The following is a 21,270-nucleotide window of genomic DNA, read 5'->3' on the forward strand; positions in this document are numbered from 1 at the left end:
CCCAGGTCGCTCCCTCTCAGGAGCGATCTTCTCAAACAGCCCCACTTCGACAGATATCACAAGAACCTTCCCGCTCTAAACCTAACTGCCTTCAGACTGTCGAAGGACTGGTTAGAGCGAAGGGATTTTCGCGCAAGGCTGCGAGGGCTATCGCCAGAGCCAGAAGATCTTCTACCTTGCGCCTCTACCAGTCGAAGTGGGAAGTCTTTAGGAGATGGTGTCGAACTAAGAAAGTGTCCTCTTCCAGTACCTCTGTAATGGAGATAGCGGATTTCCTTCTTTATCTAAGGGAGCAGTGTAACCTGGCGGTTTCCACCATCAAGGGGTATAGGAGCATGCTGTCCTCAGTTTTTAGACACAGAGGTCTTAACATCTCTGATAATAAAGACCTTCACCACCTTATAAGGTCTTTTGAAACTTCTAAAAACAAGTCCCCTAGACCTCCCAGCTGGAATTTGGACGTGGTCTTAAAATTCTTAATGTCTGATAAGTTTGAGCCTCCTCGATCTGCCTCTTTCAGGGATTTAACCAGGAAATCGTTGTTTCTTTTCGCTCTTGCTTCTGCCAAAAGATTGAGCGAATTACAGGCTTTGGAAGGTTCTGTAGGCTTTAAGAAGGACTCTGCGATCTGCTCCTTTCAGCCTCTCTTCTTAGCAAAGAACGAGAACCCTTCAAAACCTTGGCCTAGGAGTTTTGAGGTCAAGGGACTCTCCGATATTTCAGGACAGGAGCTAGAACACACACTCTGTCCAGTAAGAAGCCTTAGATATTATCTGGAGAGAAAGAAACAGCTCGGAGGTAACGCTGAAAGTCTTTGGTGCTCTGTCAAGGATCCTTCAAGAGCAATTTCCAAGAACGCCCAGGCTTTCTTCATTAAGGATGTTATCAAGGAGGCTCATCTTTCATGCAAAGACGAACATTTACAGCTCCTAAGAGTGAATGCTCATGAGGTGAGAGCCATAGCTGTGGACTCTACGTACTGGAGATGTAACTCAGTGTTTGCTTCTCATTATTTGAGAGATGTTCGTGTTACATATGAGAAGTGCTTCTCTCTAGGAGCTTACGTATCCGCGGATTCGGTGCTGGGTCAAGGAGCTGAAGCTAATCCCTTTAGTCTAGTTTTTTGGTTGTTACTTTTAATGATTTGTTGTGTTTTTTATGGTCGGCTGGAAGAGTGTTGAGGGTCTCTCTCTTTCATCTCGTATCACTAACAAGGTTAGGCTTGGTCAGGTGGTCGGGTTTGGTTGTTAGCTCCTTGTAGTTTTTATTACTTAGCTCTGTCATGTAAGAGGGATAGCCCCCATTGATATGATTCAGGTAGAGGGCTCTGTCTTGTAAGTGGGTTAATCCCCATTGACACGATCCATAACAGGCTCTGTCATGTAAGTGGGTTTTTCCCCATTGATATGATCCAGAAGGGCTGTCAGTCTTAGGTCACTTCCTCGCTGAAGCTCTTGAGGCATGCAGACTCATAGACAGTATCCATGAAGTCTTCTGCCCAATCAGGTAAGAACCATGGTTTTTGTTTTTTCCTACAACATATGTTGTTTCCCGTTTTTTAGTTATTAGCTGTCTCTTGCCCTCCTCCAAGGGTGCCAATCAGCTAAGTATATATCTGACGGGTAAGTTGCATGTACAGAAATTATATTTTTATGATAAAATAAAGTTTTGTACATACTTACCCGGCAGATATATACGATTAATGGCCCTCCCAGCCTCCCCTCAGGAGACAGGTGGAAGAGAAAATCTGATATGAAAACGGGAATGGTTCCTATTCCCGCCACCCAGCGGCGGGTATGGTAGATCACCTGACCTACCTGTCGCGTGTGCCGCGAAATTTGAATTTCTGTCGGGAACGTCGGAGACTATAGCTAAGTATATATCTGCCGGGTAAGTATGTACAAAACTTTATTTTATCATAAAAATATAATTTTTATTTGCGGTCGAGTTTCATCCATGTTGCCAATGTACGATAATTTATAGTCAATAGCAGCTTGAACATTCTTACCTCAGCGTCAGCTACAACTTGCAGCTTAATTTTACTGCAGCAGTATATTTCCTTGCCGATCTTTCCTCCAAAGCGGATAAGGGTAGTGTAAAAACATATCAGTACTTAACGTCATTTTTAACATAACTACGATAATTGTTTAACCGTACGATGGTTGGAATACAAGCAAAACAGTTGTTATCCGATTCGGTTATTAGCAAAACAACAGGGTCTCGTTCGGTTGTTTATGGCTGTACGCATTTTCGCAAGAGTATAAGGTTACTAACAATGCTTTTATTATTCTCTTACTTTTTTAACTAGAAGATAGAATAAAGAGATGGAGAAAAAGTTGGTCTATTGTAAGTTGGTCTTTCTTGCTGCCTGGTTCTACGGCAATTGTAGTGTACGCTGTTGCTTGTGCCCGCTCGAAATTTAATAATATTTTCTAAATATTGTCGTACCGGTATTAATTGCTAACTCCATCGTAAACTTGAATTATCGTAAGACGAATTATCGTCACTCGTGCACTACCTGTATTTACAAACGCACAAAAATTGCACACGAACACTGACCTGTTTTAACTTCCGACACAACGAGGGCAAGTGAGGTCAGCTCATTGAATTAATGTACCTATTGCAGCCTCTCAGGCCAACGTATCGTACGCCGTACGCTGCCTGATTGTACGTTGTTGCCTGAGCCAGTCGCCCGCGAAATTTAAAAATACATATTTTCAAAATATTGTCGTATCGATATTAATTGCTAATCCCATCGTAAAAGCGAATTATCGTAAGTCTAATTATCATAACTCGAGCACTACCTGTGTGCTACTCAGTGTTAACGTTAGACTTGCCAAATGCGTCATCAGGAATGCTGTGGTGAAGTAAACACACTGAACCTCATCATTACTTTTCTAGTTCCTTGCAGACAAGACCACAGTAGGTGTGTTCTGAAATAATTACTTTTCTAGTTCCTTGCAGACAAGACCACAGTAGGTGTGTTCTGTAAAAATTTAAGTGGAAAGACAATGAATGGACTAACTTAAATATTAGGGATCATCACATACCCATAAATAAAACAGCAAAGTTCTTATGCTTAATCTTTGACACACACACCATAACTGGAAAGCACATATAGCCTGTGTAAAGACTGAATGCAAAAATGTAGTAAATTTAAAAAACAAAATTTCACAAGTTGGGAGCTGACAAACTGACCTTGACTTTGCTGTACAAAGCAACCATTTGTCTGTTCAAGGCTTAGGATCTCAGATTCAGATACAGCTGAAAAGTCAGGATCCAGTTTGAAATGGACTCGGAATATGCACTAGAGCTTTAAGATCTTCCTCATGCTCTTATCCATGTTGAAGATGGTGAACCACCTGTAGCTCTTCATCATGACTTCGTAATGATGTGTAGTGCCGTAAAAATATTGATGTGATTCATAAAAAAAAACTTGATCAGAGGGATATATTTATAAACAATCACTCTCCACCTTTTTGAGAGTCAAATATTAAATTTAATAAAACTACCTAGTCCTTGTACTATGCATAAAATAAAACTTTCTTACACAAAATTTATTAATCTGGAAACTATTTGTATGCTCCAAAACATGGTACCAGCATGCAATAAAATATATAAGACAAATGTTCACACTATGTAATATACTTTGGTGGGTTGCAGAAAAATTTTGGTGACAACTCAGTATTATGTATGTAACAGATGTGCTGCAGGAGTTGCCTAAGATTGCAAACAGTACAAGATTTTTGATGCTCAAAATGCATAAGAAGAGTAAATAACAGTACAACAAGAGTAATTGGAGATGAGTGAGAGTTAGAGTAACAAGTTATGGTAGAGGGCCAGGCCTTATAAGAGGTAGAGCATTTCTGCTACCTTAGTGACACATAGGACTTTGAAGTAGGTACTAAGAGAACAGTAAGAATGTGTAGCAACATCCTGGAAGAATTGTTAAGTAATGCTGGACTTCTAGTAATTAAAAGTATCCCAATTGTAAATAAAGTAATAACTTTAAATGCAAACAAGGATGTGTTACTCTGTGCAGTACAGACATGAGAACTGACTGACAAAGACAAGAGGTAATTTTGAAGAGACATGGGTTTGAAGTGCTGAGTTTCATGGCCAGCATACAGTGAGAAGATCATGGTGTGAGTTAGGAGGTTGTGTTATGATGTGCCGTCCAGTTTTGGTAAAGTGGGTTACAGTGTCAAAGGATAATGGTTTTTGGACTTGTGGTGAGAGGAGTTCAGAAAAGAACGCAGAAAACAGTAGACGTGGAAGCATAAGGATGAAAACCAATAGGAAGGCTTTTGAAATCTTGAAAAAACACTATAAATAAAGTTTATGTAAAAGAAAAGTGGAGAGAACTCATTTCACTTCTAACCTCAAAGGGAGATCAGATATTAAAATGTTTATTTTATTGTGACATGCATCAAGTATCAGTTACTGTGTGTATTTCCTATTTATTTTATAGAATGGATCAAAATGGATGATACAGTTAATTTAGGTGAACGTATGATAGTCTAGTTATGTTTTAGTTATGAAATTCTACTTCTGGGTTGAGTATACTATTACTTAATTACTGCAATTTTTTTTTCAGACATGATTAATTAGACTTAGACTTATATTGATTAAAGTGAATAGTTTATTATGATGGGGATAAAAGAAGTAAACAACCTAACAAGAGACTAGCATATCCTCACTTAACCAAATTTTCTTTTTAATACCAAGGAATTTACAATCCTTATTTAGGGCTACACAGAGAGGACATCCACCTTGGTTTTTGTGTAAATGCTCAGTCTGAATCAGCTTCATAAGCCAATTATTTTCATCAAGTATTCTGCTGTATAATACTTATTCAGTTTTATGTCTCATAATTTACTTTTCTTTTTATGTTATACTGAGGAAGGTGTATCTCAGTAATTACAGTCAACAAAATATAGTTTGCAGATATAATTAAAAAAGGTGTATGCTTTCCAGGTACGTTGGACGAGTTCTTCAAGTGCTTGTATTGATGCCCATGATGAAAGTGTTAGCAATTGGATGCGTTTTGTCAACTGCTCAAGAAATGAAAATGAAACAAATATTGGAGCATTCCAGTACAAAGGCCAGATTTATTACAAAACTTTGAAGGAAATTAAACGGTAAATGCGTCTAAGGGATACATAACATTTTATGGAGTTCCCAACTTTTTGGGGAAGGGGGATGCAAATAACGAAATAACATTTGTCCAGAGAATTATTATTGATGATTGTGTTATTAATACGGTTATCAAGAAAATTTTGTTTACATATAGCAGTAATGAAAATAATTATTGTAGTAGCTCGGTGCATAGTATTCTTTTAGGAAGTATTCAGGAGTAAACAGTTTGTAGTGAAAGAATCAATTAGGTTTTATTTTTTGGGTGATCAAACAGCTGATGTGGCTAGCCAGTCACTTGGCTTCAAATCCTTTTAGTAAGGGAATGGGGCCATCGGTTAGTATGGTTCCATGTGCAACTCTCACGTCAGCAAATGTGTATTTTTTTTTTAAATGTTAATGTGATTTTTAACGGGAAAATAATGGGATACATCACCATTTCAAAAGATACCATTAACACAAATTTATGGCCTCTATTGAACTAGCAATTTTTTTATTTTTTGAAAATAAGTTGGCAGATTCAATAATATACATGCCATAACTCACTTGAAAGTAGGTTTTATGAAATTACTTTTTTTTTTTTTTCAGATTTATTAGACAAAGTAATTAAGAAGTGAAAGTTGCTAGATGGATTATTTATATTTTAAATCCAAGTCGTGACGACTTTTATTCCTTTACATAGCCCCCCTTAATGAGAAAATACTTATTTTTATGTTACATGACTTCAGCATAGATTGTTTATACTCTGTGTTGAAGCTTTGTGACAGGCAAGAGGACTCTTGAACCATGAGTCTTTTTCTCATGGCTCAAATTTGGCTTTGTCACGAGCTTGTAGGTTTTATCAGAACTTATTACAATCATAACCAAAAACTGCATATAACCTACCAAGTTGTTAAGAAACCTGAAGCCAAAACAGCTCACACTTACCGACCAGACTCCACTGAAGCATGGAGAGCCTTTGTTCATGAACAGCATGACTGAAGTTGAATTAGCTGGAGAAGCAGCACCCTAAGGCAGAATTCATGAGAGAGAGATGTATGAAAGCTAGAAAGGGCTCAGCTGGAAATCGAGAGGTTGAAACTTCAATTGCTGCAGACCTCAAATGGAAGCTGACTCATCTTCACATAGCTATCATAGTAAACCTTTGACACTGGTTTACCCCATCAATGTGGGACCACCTTGACATGGTGAGGGGGCTCTTGAACCCCAGGAATTTGTTCCTGGGTTTGAGTCCAAGAGTCTCATATATATTAATATATACTTGTTTGGATTAATTTTTGTGGAATTTTCTGCTTTTGCTAACATTTATTGGACCTGTTAACCCTTAAACGCCGACCCTCTATTTACAAAAGTGTCTCCCGTATGCCGGCGGTGTTCAGGAGTGAGCGTTGGAGCGGATTTTTTTTTTTTTTTTTTTTTTTTTTTTCTCTCTCTCTCTCTCAAAAAATCACAGCACGCTTAGTTTTTAAGATAAAGAGCTCATTTTTGGCTCCTTTTTTTGTCAATGCCTGAAGTTTAGTATGCAACCATCAGAAATGAAAAAAATATCATCTTATATAAATATTGGAATATATGACAGCGCAAAAAAAAAATTTCATATATAATTGTATACAAATCACGCTGTGAGCAAAACGGTTAAAGCTAATGAGTTATTTATTTTTCGTTGTATTGTACACTAAGTTGCAATGATTTTGGTATATAACAAATTGTAAAACAATCAAAGCAACACAGAGAAAATATTATCACAAAATTATGCATGAATTCGTAACGGGGGACGTAAAAAAAGTAAAAAAAAAAAAAAAAATTCACCATAAATCGAAATATTGTGCTAGAAACTTCTTGTATGTTGCAAAATGAAGCTAATTGATTGAATATTACTAGACTGTAAGTGTTTTAGCTTACAATTGCATTTTTCGACCACTTTGGTCGAGTTAAAGTTGACCAAAGTTCGAATTTTTTCTATTTATCGTGATTTATATGAAAATATTTCAAAACTGATAAAAGCTACAACCATGAATTATTTTTTGTTGTATTCTACATGAAATTGCGCACATTTTGATGTATAACACTTTATGTAACGCCTAATAGAAAACTGTGCAAAAATTACGACAAGGTGACCCAAGAAATGCTGAGATTTTCAGCAGAGTTACCGCACGCGGAGGGAAGGAAAAAATGTTTTTCAAAAATTCACCATAAATCGAAATATTGTGCTAGAGACTTCCCGTTTATTGCAAAATGAAGGTAAATGATTGAATGTTACTAGAATGTAAGAGTTTTAGCTTACAACTGCGTTTTTCGACCATTTTGGTCGAGTCAAATTTGACCGAAGGTTTAAATTTTGTCACTTATCGTGATTTATATGAAAATATTTCAAAACTGATAAAAGCTGCAACCATGAGTTATTTTTTGTTGTATTCTACATGTAATTGCACACATTTTCATGTATAACACTTTATGTAACGCCTAATATAAAACGGTGCGAAAATTACGACAAGGTGACAAAAGAAATTCTGAGATTTTCAGCAGAGTTAGTGCGTGCAGAGGGAAGGAAAATGTTTTTTTTTTTAAATTCACCATAAATCGAAATATTGTGCTAGAGACTTTCAATTTGTTGCAAAATGAAGGTAAATGATTGAATGTTACTAGAATGTAAGAGGTTTGGCTTACAATTGCGTTTTTCAACCATTTCGGTCGAGTCAAAGTTGACCGTAGGTTTAAATTTTGTCACTTACCGTGATTTATATGAAAATATTTCAAAACTGATAAAAGCTACAACTATGAGTTATTTTTTGTTGTATTCTACATGAAATTGCGCACATTTTCATGTATAACACTTTATGTAACGCCTAATAGAAAATGGTGCAAAAATTACGACAAGGTGACTAAAGAACTTCTGAGATTTTCAGCAGTTAGTGCGTGCGGAGGGAAGGAAAAAGTTTTTTTTTTTTTTTTTTTTTTTTTTTTTTCAAATTCACCATAAATCGAAATATTGTGGTAGAGACTTCCCGTTTGTTGCAAAATGAAGGTAAATAATTGACTGTTACGCGAATGTAAGAGTTTTAGCTTACAATTACATTTTTTTACCATTTCGGTCGAGTCAAATTTGACCGTAGGTTTAAATTTTGGCACTTATTGTGATTTATATGAAAATATGTCAAAACTGATAAAAGCTACAACTATGAGTTATTTTTTGTTGTATTTTACATGAAATTGCACACATTTTCATGTATAAAACTTTATGTAATGCCTAATAGAAAACGGTGTGAAAATTACAACAAGGTGACTAAAGAAATTCTGAGATTTTCAGCAGTTAGTACGCGCAGAGGGAAGGAAAAAGTTTTTTTCAAAAATTCACCATAAATCAAAATATTGTGCTAGGGACTTCCCCTTTGTTGCAAAATGAAGGTAAATGATTGAATATCACTAGAATGTTAGATTTTTTGCTTACTGAAAAAGACCCACATATATATATATATATATATATATATATATATATATATATATATATATATATATATATATATATATATATATATATATATTACAATTAATATGTATAATCAGTTAATATGTATATTCCTGAAAAAACAGTTAATACATATATTACCTGTTTCACTCAGGAATATACATAATACCTAAAAATTTCAGTTATTATACATATTACCTGAAATTTGGAGGCTTTTTTATACTTATTCCCTAAACTGAAAATTTAAAGGGTGAAGTGAAAATATGGGAATACAATATGAAAAATAAAATATGATAACTCTTGATATTCATTTATTTCCAACACATTTTGTTCGTAAAACATGATATGTAAAAATCCAAGACAATACTAAAAGTGACATTTGTTACGCTTTGTTGTTACATGGCAGTTTAGAATGACATCTTGAGTTACATTTCAGCTTAGATTTAAAGCATTTACATCTTTTTGTCTGACATCTTCTTGTTCCGTTACAATTACATCTCACAAAACCTTGACCTCCGCAAGTAGAAACCTCCTGGACTGCTTTTCTCAGTGGGAGTGTCGTTTGCATATCCATATCTTCAATGGAGTACAGAGCGTGCCCGCAAATGTCAAATTGATTTCTACTAAATTTTCCGTCTAGCACACCACTTTTGGTTGCAATTTTGTACAGCTCTTGTGGATCTCTTTCAACAATGACTCCAATCAAATTTTTAGGATCAGTTCTTCCTCGAACAACATTAGGGATTGGAACAGTGACATTGTCACCAACATTTGCTTCTGTCAGGACTCGTCGACTCCTTTTCACCATTTTCTGGGCTTCCCTCGCTCTTTTTCTTTCCTTAAAGACCTGATTACGACGCAGTAACAGTGGAGAAATGGCTGGTGTATCAGGGCTTGCAGGGACTTCAGCAGGTGTCAGTGATGCTGATCCGGAAGTTTCATCTTGGACGACAAGCAACAGAGGCCCTGCTTCCTCTGGTCCATCCGGCAGAGAAGTAGCAGTATCCAAAGCTGCTGTTTCTACAGGGTTGGTGTACTCAGCAGCTGGTGTACCAGGGCTTGCAGTGACTTCAGCAGGCATCAGTAATGATGATCCGAAGTATCCAAACCTGGCGCCATAACCGCTTGCTCCTGAAACATGAATGTAATCAAATAAAATGAAAGATATCTAAGAAAAATAGACATAGACAGAGGGAGAGAGAGACAGGCACAACACAGACTGAGAAGTTGGGGGGGGAGAAGCAAAATAATTGCATATTTACCTCAAATAAATTCAGAAGATCTTCCTTTTCAGCTGCTGTTTCTACAGCAAGGATTTCTTACCGCTCAGAAATACCTGGCGCCATAACCGCTTGCTCCTGAAACATGAATGAAATCAAATCAAATGAAATTTTTATTTTTTATTTTTTTGTATTTTTTATTATTTTAATTTTATATAGTTTATTTATTTATTTATTTATTGATATATATCTAGAACTTTGAAAATTATCACATATTTACCTCAAATAAATTCAGAAGATCTTCTTCCTTTTCAAGACGAGAAATAATTTCATCAGGCAAAGAAGATGTTGTCAGTCCAATTTTGGCATCCGATCCAAATAATGCTGCAAACGGTGTTCTCTTAATCCCACTGTGGAAACTTGAATTTTTATGAAACTGGACAAATTTCAAACCAACAGTCCAGTCAGTGGTTTCATTGTCAGCAAGCCAGGCTGTCAGCATGTCCTTGATGTCAGCATTCGCTCTTTCTACTGACCCCTGGCTTTGAGGGTGCCTGGGCTTTCCATGGACCATAATAAGTGAGGGCCACATCACTTTCAATTCTTCGATGACTTGAGCAGTAAATTCTGACCCATTGTCACTTTGCAAAATTTGAGGAGCACCGAACAACAGAAAAATGTCCAAAAGTTGATAGGCTACCTCTGCTGCACGCTTTGATGTAAGGCGTCGAAGAACAATGAATTTTGTCAAATGGTCTTGGTACACCATAATCCATGAAAATCGCCCCTTCATTGATTGCATATCAATGAGATCAACTTGGCCTCGTGTTCCGAATTCTTTGGTAAGGATTGGTCGTACAACTGTCCCTTTAGTGGTAGGTCGTCTCTTTTTCTTCTGACACTCAATGCATCCAGCCTTGAACAGATTAATGGACTCTTGTGTGATGTTTGCATACTTTTCTGACAGATTTTTTTATCATTTTGTCTCGGCCACCATGTCCTGTCAAAATGTGTGCCCTTTTCAGAATACTAAATGTCTTCTCAATGAATACAAAGTATACTGGTTCAGATTTTTCATCTTTGCATTTTCTTATCAGTTTTTGAGTGTCACCACAGTTCAGCAGCTCATATTTTTTTATTAGATAGTACTGGTGCGGGCTTTTGACTTTCGTCTCTTGGCTGGTAATTAATTCATTTACTGTTTCAAAATATTCATCACGTGTAATTAGCACTCTTTTGTTTTTGCTATGCCACTTTTTTAGTTCTTCCACAAAATGTTGCTCCTTTCTGGCTTCAGAATCCATTTTACAATCAGACTTAGAAGTTTTCACTACCAAGGTCACAAGTCACACTGAAACAAAGAGAAATAAACACAGAGAAATAAACAAAGAAGACGTGACAAAGGGCAGTAGTCAATAGTCATATTGTTAATAGGCCTATTGGAGAGTGAGTAATTAGTAATTAGCACTCAAGAGTTATCGTATTTTACAAATGTCACTTTTAGTATCGTACTTTATTTTCCATATATTATTGTCATATTTTCACTTCACCCTTCAATTTTCAGTTTAGGAATATGTATAAAAAGACTCCAAATTTCAGTTAACATGTATAATAACTGAAATTTTTAGGTATTATGTATATTCCTGAGTGAAACAGGTAATATATGTATTAACTGTTTTTTTCAGGGAATATACATATTAACTGATTATACATATTAACTGTAACATATATATATATATATATATATATATATATATATAGTCGCGAAGGGAAGGGCACCATTATTACAATACGTTTATTATGCCGTTTCACAACAATTGCTATAGTCGCATTTTCAAGGCTGCAATGATTAAAAAAACTTCTTACAAAAAATCACATTAAAACATTGATATATAAATTATAAAACATAATAAAAACGGGGGAATAAAACATAATAAAAACGGGGGGAATAGGTGTAAGGACTGGGGTATGAGTGACATAGTGGCTGGGTGTTAACTGGTTCATTGGTAGTTCCTTACTGAGATAAATGTACAGAATCTTCGAAGATGTTATTGACGCTCAATGCGGTAATGTAGCGTCTACACACAGACAGGTAAAACAGAGATAAAAGGTTCAGACATCTGTGTTTGTCGGCAGACAAACAGATGGCGATATCAAGAGACATGATTAACATGCGGTGATGAAACATACATCAGTGGAAAGGCCAGGAAATTCTACATATGGCCAATTGCTTGAGATTCAAGACAGATTAATGGATACAATATAGTAGCATAATAAATGTGAAATGGAGAGACATTTGGCGTCTTCACAAACAGAAACACACGTACAGTTTGATACAGAAGATTCGTTGGAACATTATGAGTACATGATTAGAATGCTTGCATGGCAATGCAAGTAGTGGTGATTGTACATACATTAAGACAACAATGCTTAGGGAGAAACAGACGGAAATATTGTATGGTTGAAATCGCGTTCCTGTAGAGAAAGAAAACGAGACGCTCCTGTTTTGTCCTGTCCATTCCGATGATGACGATTGACGAACACACGAACACACACGTGTTTGGAAGAGACAGCGTCGGGGCTCTTACATGGGCACAGGACGTACCTAAACCGTAACAGTAATAAGACTAAAACAAAAGAACACAGGAAGAGCAAGAAAGGACGAGAGAAGAAAAACAAAACAAAAGGTTAAGCAATGAACAATTGAACAGAGGTTGTTTGAGTATTTAGTGTTGGGACCATCTTCTTTATAATAATAGATTCTAATATCAGGTCATTTTCATTTTGGGCTCGTCCTATTATAGAAAAATCTTTATAATTAATATCAGTTTTGCATATTTTTACATGGTTTCTTATATTTGAGTGGTCTGGATTAGACAGTTTACATCCAGTTCTGTAGCTTACACCCTTATGAGAATCTATGCAAATCCGTAGTAGCCTCCTCGTGCATCCGACTTAAATCCCACGATTACATCCTGGGCAAACATATTTATAAACGATGTTCGAAGACAAGAGATGGCTAAGACGATCCTTGAATTTAAATATCAATCCGATGGTGCATGGATTCTTGGGTATCAGTTTCAGGTCTACAGCTGCGAACGTTCTTTGAAATAGGGCAAGAAATTCTTCCTAAAGGTGTTGTCATTTAGGTAGGGGAAATTTGCATACATTTTCATTTTCGGTACTGTTGCGATGGTAGGAGTTGGATTCATTCTGGCATTCAACATTTTATAGAGCCTTCTGGAGACTAGCCTCGTAGGAAAACAGTTATTCCTGAAATAAGTAGTTAAGAATGTAATTTCAACATGCAACATGGCCCAGGTTGAGGAATGAGTAAAAGCCCTATGCAATAAAGTTGAAATATTATTCATTTTGAAGTTGAAAAAACAAGAACTATAGAAATTCATCCCCACCCCTGTAAAAGTACTTTTTCGGAATACACCTGTATAGAAACCATTGTTGTCTCTGGAGACAAGGACATCGAGGAAAGCGAGCATATTATTCGTCTCCTTCTCCAGAGTAAACTTAATGTTAGGATGCTGGCTGTTAACAAAATCTAAAAACCGTTCTGCGTTGTGCTCGTGTCGGAACAGAGCAAACGTGTCGTCTACATACCTCCGGTAAAACAAAGGAAGGCAGCTCAGGGGACAGTTATCCATGATGCCCTTCTCCAGGGAGGCCATGAATATATTCGCCAAATTGGGTCCCAGAGGCGACCCCATTGCAACCCCATCCACCTGCTTATACAGAGTACCATTAAAAACAAAGGCCGTGTCCAGCATGGCCAATTCTAAAATTTGTTTGAATAATGTTCGGTTAAAATTATTAAAACTAGAGTTAGGGTCAGGGAACAAATGATAACTGTCCCCTGAGCTGCCTTCCTTTGTTTTACTGGAGGTATGTAGACAACACGTTTGCTCTGTTCCGACACGAGCACGACGCAGAACGGTTTTTAGATTTTGTTAACAGCCAGCATCCTAACATTAAGTTTACTCTAGAGAAGGAGACGAATAATAAGCTCGCTTTCCTCGATGTCGTCTCCAGAGACAACAATGATTTCTATACAGGTGTACAGGTAGTGCTCGAGTTACGATGATTCGACTTGCGATAATTCGCTTTTACGATGGGGTTAGCAGTTAATATCGATACGACAATATTTTGAAAATATGTATTTTTAAATTTCACGGGTGACTGGCGCAGGCAACAACGTACAATCAGGCAGCGTGCGGTGTACGATGCGTTGGCCTGAGAGGCTGGAACAAGTACATTAATTCAATGAGCTGACCTCACTTGCTCTCGTTGTGTCGGAAGTTAAAATAGGTCAGTGTTCGTTTGCAATTTTTGTGCGTTTGTAAATACAGGTAGTGCATGAGTGACGATAATTCGTCTTACGATAATTCGAGTTTACGATGGAGTTAGCAATTAATACCGGTACGACAATAATTAGAAAATATTTTTAAATTTTGAGTGGGCACGCGCAACAGCGTACACTACAGTTGCCGTAGAATGAGGCAGCAAGAGAGACCAACTTACAATAGACCCACTTCTTTTTCTCCATCTCTTTATTCCATCTTCTAGTTAAAAAAGTAAGAGAATGATAAAAGTATTGTTAGTAACCTTATACTCTTGTGAAAATGCGTACAACCATAAACAACCGAACGAGACCCTGTTGTTTTGCTAATAACCGAATCGGATAACAACTGTTTTGCTTGTATTTCAACCATCGTACGGTTAAACAATTATCGTAGTTATGTTAAAAATGACGTTAAGTACTGATATGTTTTTACACTACCCTTATCTGCTTTGGAGAAAAGATCAGCAAGGAAATATACTGCTACAGTAAATTTAAGCTGAAAGTTGTAGTTGAAGCTGAGAAAAGAATGTTCAAGCTGCTAATGACTATAAATTATCGTGCACTGGCAACATGAATGAAACTTGACAGCAAATAAAATTGGAAAGTATTTCAATCAAAACTACTGGGCATGAAAGAACACATATTACTGCTGTTTTCACGCCGATAAAAGATCAATAGGAAAAGCTCGTAGTATGATGATGAAATCAAGAGAAAATAGCGAACGGAATCTTGATTTTTTTTTTACACAAAACAAACGGCCAGCCGCCAACGTCATCTATTAAAAAAATGGCTAAATTAATTTCAAAACGAGACATATTTAAGTTATATTTCGACTTAAAAACACTTCGTATAACAAAAAATATATATGTCCCTTATAAATAAAGTATCTAGAGATTCATTTACGCTATCTAGAAGCAAGAAATGCCCTCTGAACCGAGTTAAATGCGGCAAAATAAAGACTGCGTGATAGATTCCCAAACCAAAACATTCGATCGCTGTGATCGGGATTTATAATGCAAAAGCAATATAAGAATATTTACGATTGGATACATTGTAGTAAAGCATAACTTTTTAAAAGATCCATGGAAAAGATGCACATTCGTTATTTTGATGTTTGTATAATACGGTGTTATGTGAAAATAGAATACAGTATAATGTAGTCTAGGCTACCGTATATGATATACGAAAGTGCAGGCTGGGCCTTGTTTGTTATACAATTTCTCTTTGTACTGACATCATGTCATTCTGCATTGAACCTGCAGAATTAGCTGACTCTAATAATTACTATACCATTTGTGTATAAAGTATACTGTGTAGTGTAGGCTAGTCTACCATATATGTATAGATGGTACTAATTCCCTAGTGTAGGCTAGGCCATATTCGAGTTACGATTTTTTCAACAAACGATGGGTTTTTTGGAACCTAACCCCATCGTAGTAGGGGAATACCTGTATTCCGAAAAAGTACTTTTACAGGGTTGGGGATGAATTTCTATAGTTCTTGTTTTTTCAACTTCAATATGAATACTATTTCAACTTTTTTGCATAGGGCTTTTACTCATTCCTCAACCTGGGCCATGTTTCATGTTGAAATTACATTCTTAACTACATATTTCAGGAATAACTGTTTTCCTACGAGGCTAGTCTCCAGAAGGCTCTATAAAATGTTGAATGCCAGAATGAATCCAACTCCTACCATCGCAACAGTACCGAAAATGAAAATGTATGCAAATTTCCCCTACCTAAATGACAACACCTTTAGGAAGAAATTTCTTGCCCTATTTCAAAGAACGTTCGCAGCTGTAGACCTGAAACTGATACCCAAGAATGCACGCACTATCGGATCGATATTTAAATTCAAGGATCGTCTTAGCCATCTCTTGTCTTCGAACATCGTTTATAAATATGTTTGCCCAGGATGTAATCGTGGGATTTAAGTCGGATGCACGAGGAGGCTACTACGGATTTGCATAGATTCTCATAAGGGTGTAAGCTACAGAACTGGATGTAAACTGTCTAATCCAGACCACTCAAATATAAGAAACCATGTAAAAATATGCAAAACAGATATTAATTATAAAGATTTTTCTATAATAGGACGAGCCCAAAATGAAAATGACCTGATATTAGAATCTATTATTATAAAGAAGACGGTCCCAACACTAAATACTCAAACAACCTCTGTTCAATTGTTCATTGCTTAACCTTTTGTTTATGTTTTTCTTCTCTCGTCCTTTCTTGCTCTTCCTGTGTTCTTTTGTTTTAGTCTTGTTACTGCTATGGTTTAGGTATGTCCTGTGCCTATTCCCCCGTTTTTATTTTGTTTTATGATTTATATATATCGATGTTTTGATGTGATTTTTGTAAGAAGTTTTTTTAATCAGTGCAGCCTTGAAAATGTGACTATAGCAATTGTTGTGAAACGTCAGCATAATAAACGTATTGTAATAATGGTGCCCTTTCCCTTCGCCTTCGAGACTGTATCCTGAGTTGAGACTCACCCTACTTGGATATATATATATTATATATATATATTGTATATATATATATATTTATATATATATATATATATATATATATATATATATATATATATATATATTATATATATATATATATATATATATATATATATATATATATATTATATATATAAATATATATATATTATATATATATTATATTATATATATATATATATATATATATATATATATATATATATAATATATATATATATATATATATATATATATATATATATATATATATATATATATATTATATATATATATATATATATATATATATATATATATATATATATATATATATATATATATATTATATATATATATATATATATATATATATATATATATATATATATATATATATATATATATATATATATATATATATATATATATATATATATATATATATATATATATATATATATATATATATATATATAATTTTTTTTAGTTTAACCAAAACTGCATCACTAGTTACGAAGTCAGTACCTAAACAATCATATTGTCTGTGTAAACTTTGATTTTTAGACAAATTATGGTGCTCTAAGGAATATTAGGTAATAAGAGTTTCTCTTCAACTGTGCATATATATATATATATATATATATATATATATATATATATATATATATATATATTATTATTATTATTATTATTATGAGTAGCAAGAATTCGCTAGCAAATTGCCTCCCCTCCCCCCTTCCTTTGTTGTTGTTGGTTGTTCTGTTGTGTTTCATTTACTGCCAGCCGGCCGATCGATAGACCATCTGTCTATCGATTTAGCACGGTCAGAACAAGGGTTTAAAAGATTAAAGCCGCTCCCCTTTTTGATAAAGAACTTTCCTTCAAGGCAAAAGTGATCTGTCTTGGGCGTTTTTCTTACAGGCAAAGCCTCCCCTGCGGGCAGCAGGTGCAATGAGTCAAAACCCCTGTGTTGGACGCACCCCCTGCCCCATAGGAGGGGATAAAAGGAGAAACCCACAAGGTCTCGACACACACGCGGGCTGGAAGATATGGAGTGAAGACGCCCTCAACACCTGGCCCCATCAATGCCCTTGCATCCTAACCACGTGGCCCTTTCCAAAGTATACTTTTCCTCGTGGCCTTCGACCGTATTCCAAGTGTTCTTTCCACCTCTGGCCTGCCTCGAGCCCACACGCCATTGCTTGGAGTTTCGAGGAGTCCCCATCGCCTTGCCCCTTTACGGAAGCCCTTGCATCTCACCACGTGGAAGAAACTCGTCCTCGGAAATCGCAAGTCATCCACGGACCGCCTTCTACGCGCCCTCGGAAAATCTGCTAAGGTAAAGTGCCCTGGAAGAGCCCCATTTCAGTCACGCTTTTGTCTCGTAATATTTGCTTAAAGAGAAAGCCAGAAATCACCCTTGTCTAATGTCCGTGCGCCTCTTGCATCGGCAGTATTAAGTCTTTATTACTCCTTTGGCACCCTCAGTGCAGCCTCGAATTCAGTACTCCTTTGTCTATTTCATTACTGGCGTATAATGTGCATATCTCTCATTTCAGAGGGACCCTATTTCGTGGAAGCTTCTCGGACTGTGTCTGGAATCCCCCAGTTTCATTCAATCCCTTAGGAAATCCCCTTCAGGATAGTAATCTACTCGAGTTCCTCTTTCCCGTACTGATATCATTTATGTAAATATACTCCTTTAAATTTGCCCACGTGTTTTACGTAATATTTCCCTCAGTAACAAGAGCCCTATGCTCATATGAAATTCTCCTTTGTTTTCTCTTTTTTTTACGTTTTCCTGGACCCACAAAGTCAGAATCACAAGGCTAAATTACCTTAAATTGTTGCTACCTGTCTCACAGGGAATATTTCAAACTAAAACCACGAAAAACGTAAAAATGGCGACCTGGCCATAGATCTCGTTTTGCAGTTGCAGTTCCCCTAGCGTTGCTTTATTGCATTTGCAACTTGCCAGATCAGCTATTAGCAAAGCTAAGCTGGGTACGAGACAATTACGAACCTTATGTGTAAAACCAGCACACAGATCCAGAAAATTCCACGTAAGTAATGTGTTTATCTTAGCAAAACCTTTTTACAATCGTGACTGTTCCTAGGAATTAGAAATAGGGACGCATGTAATCACTGAGAGAAAAGAACTGCCGTATTAGATTCGTTAATGCATGCCTTTCAGGATAGGTAGTTAGGAAATAACCAGTGCTAACCATCCTTTGCTTCGAGGAATAGTGCGAAATTCCTGTGTTAAAATCCTTGCCATATTCTTGCTTCAAGGAATAGTGCGAAAGAAATTCCTATGTGATAACTTTTACTTCGCATTTCGAATTAGCGAACTGGTATTTAGGCGCGAACAAATTCCCACGTGGGACACACGAAGTCAGCTTGCATTTCTGACGATTCTCTCAGTGTAGTTAGAATTCGAGTTAGGTGTTAGGAAAGCGAAATTTAAACTCCGCTTATAGGGAAAATTACTTGGCCGTTGTACTGTTATCCTCTCAGACGACTGGGAAATTCCCCGGAATCCCAGACGGTGTATAAATATACTCCGGTGTTGGCCAGACGACCTGCACCCCCCCGCCCATGCCCGCGTGTGTAGCATTTTTTCCCCCATTCATTTCCCAGCAAACATTTTTCTTTGGATTTCCCGTTAGTAATTTCTAAGTCCTAAGGGACGAATCGTATTTCAAGTCCTAAGTGACTCCTAAAATTCTACGTCAAATTCCGTGGTGAGAATTTCTCCAAATTCCAGACCTCAGAGACTCCTAAAATTCTATGTCGCACGTGGCGAGAATTTCTCCAAATTCCAGTCCTCAGAGACTCCTAAAATTCTACGTCGCACGTGGCGAGAATTTCTCCAAATTCCAGTCCTCAGAGACTCCTAAAATTCTACGTCGCACGTGGCGAGAATTTCTCCAAATTCCAGTCCTCAGAGACTCTAAAATTTCGTCAAAATTTCTCCAAATTCCAGTCCTCAGAGACTCTTACAAAAATTCTACGTCGCACGTGGCGAGAATTTCTCATTCCTGCGGGAACCCAAAATTAAGTCCTTTTGAGACATTATATAGTGTAGTTCACACACATCTAAGCCCTTACGGGACTGATCAGTCTAGTTCGTCAGAACAACTCCTTAACTTCACGCTACAGCCGGCCAAGTCCGAGCGTGACAAAATCCAACTATGTCTTCCGAGAGCATATTAAAATCCGTTCGCCAAGAACAACCACGTCTTTCCAAGACACATCCAATTTTAACAAAAGGTCTCCTCAGACTTACTAATCAACTATCTTATTCGGACAGATCCATTCTCCTGCAGTCTGAACAATTGAGTGTTTCAGATTCCTGCAATTGAGTCTTTTCAGACATCATATACCCATTTTTTCAAGATGGCTAATACCAGAGCCCAACAAAACGAGGATTTCAAATTCTACATGTCCGCTGGGAAGGACATGGGACTATCGGGGCAAGATCTGAGAGCATGGGTTCAAGAGCGAGTGGACGATGCCAAGGCGGAGAGAGCAAGAGAACGTGAAGAGAGAGAGAGAGAACGAATTGCCCAAGAGCAACGAGAGGCAAAAGAACGTGAGGAGAGAGAGAGAGGGAACGAATTGCCCAAGAACAACGAGAGGAGAGAGAACGTGAAGAGAGAGAGAGGGAACGAAACACCCAAGAACAACGAGAGGAGAGATAAAGAATCGCCCAAGAGAAAAGGAGGAACGAGAATGGGAAGATCGAGAGAGAGACAGCGCCCCACGAGCTCAGATGCTAGAACGACAGCCCGCCACCCCCGCCCCTGCCGCGGGGAGTGAGTGCCCTCAGCCAAGCTCACTCGTTCATGCCAAAATGGACCGAGTCCGAACCCAAAGTATGGCTTGAAAGGGCCGAACGAGTCCTGGAGTGCTGCGATCTTTCCCCGCGGAACTCTCCCTTGTTCTCACTAAATTCCTGGGCGGAAAGGCCCTCGTTGCCTACCACGCCCTTCCCGCAGACGATCGGGAAACTGGGAAGCCGTGACGCCAAGCAGTTACTAGGCGTGCGAGATTACCCCCGAGCGGTGGAGGAGACGTTGGAGAGAGCAGCCCAGAGAAGCAGGCCAGACTTGGTCCGATTGGGCGTACCACTCGAGCGGGCGTTAACAAAATGGCTCGATTCGAAGGAGCCACAACACCGCCGAGGTACTCGAGCGGTTTAAATTCGAGCATTTCCTGCGCTCGCCCCTCCTGCCCTCGCCACTCATATAGTGGAAAAAGCCCCAGCAACACTCACCAAGTGTTGCCGAATAGCAGATATGTGGGAAACTCACCACCCTCAAGAAGGATCCATGGGGCGGAAGATAAATCCCCGTCCCTCCTCGGAGGTTCAAATTCCCACAAAAATGGGAACTCGGGCAAGCCCCTAACTTGCCATTATTGCAAGAAAACGGGGCATTCATCCGAACAGTGCCGGAACAAGAAACCGGCTCCTCTCTCCCGGAAAAACCGACAAATAACTCGCCTGCGCCCTCCACAGGGGCAGCGGAAAGATTTCAAGCCAGACATTTTGCACGGCGTGCAAGGTTTATGGCCATTCTCCCGCATAGGC

The 21,270-nt window shown here is 37.6% G+C and overlaps 1 pseudogene; it reads left to right on the forward strand.

Annotated features, from left to right (window-relative positions):
- LOC136831444 (zinc finger protein 624-like) overlaps positions 1–21,270 on the forward strand; it is a 378,392-nt pseudogene that overhangs the window by 229,221 nt on the left and 127,901 nt on the right.

The sequence above is a fragment of the Macrobrachium rosenbergii genome, chromosome 48, assembly GCF_040412425.1.
Source record: "Macrobrachium rosenbergii isolate ZJJX-2024 chromosome 48, ASM4041242v1, whole genome shotgun sequence".
In the NCBI taxonomy this organism is placed as follows: domain Eukaryota; kingdom Metazoa; phylum Arthropoda; class Malacostraca; order Decapoda; family Palaemonidae; genus Macrobrachium; species Macrobrachium rosenbergii.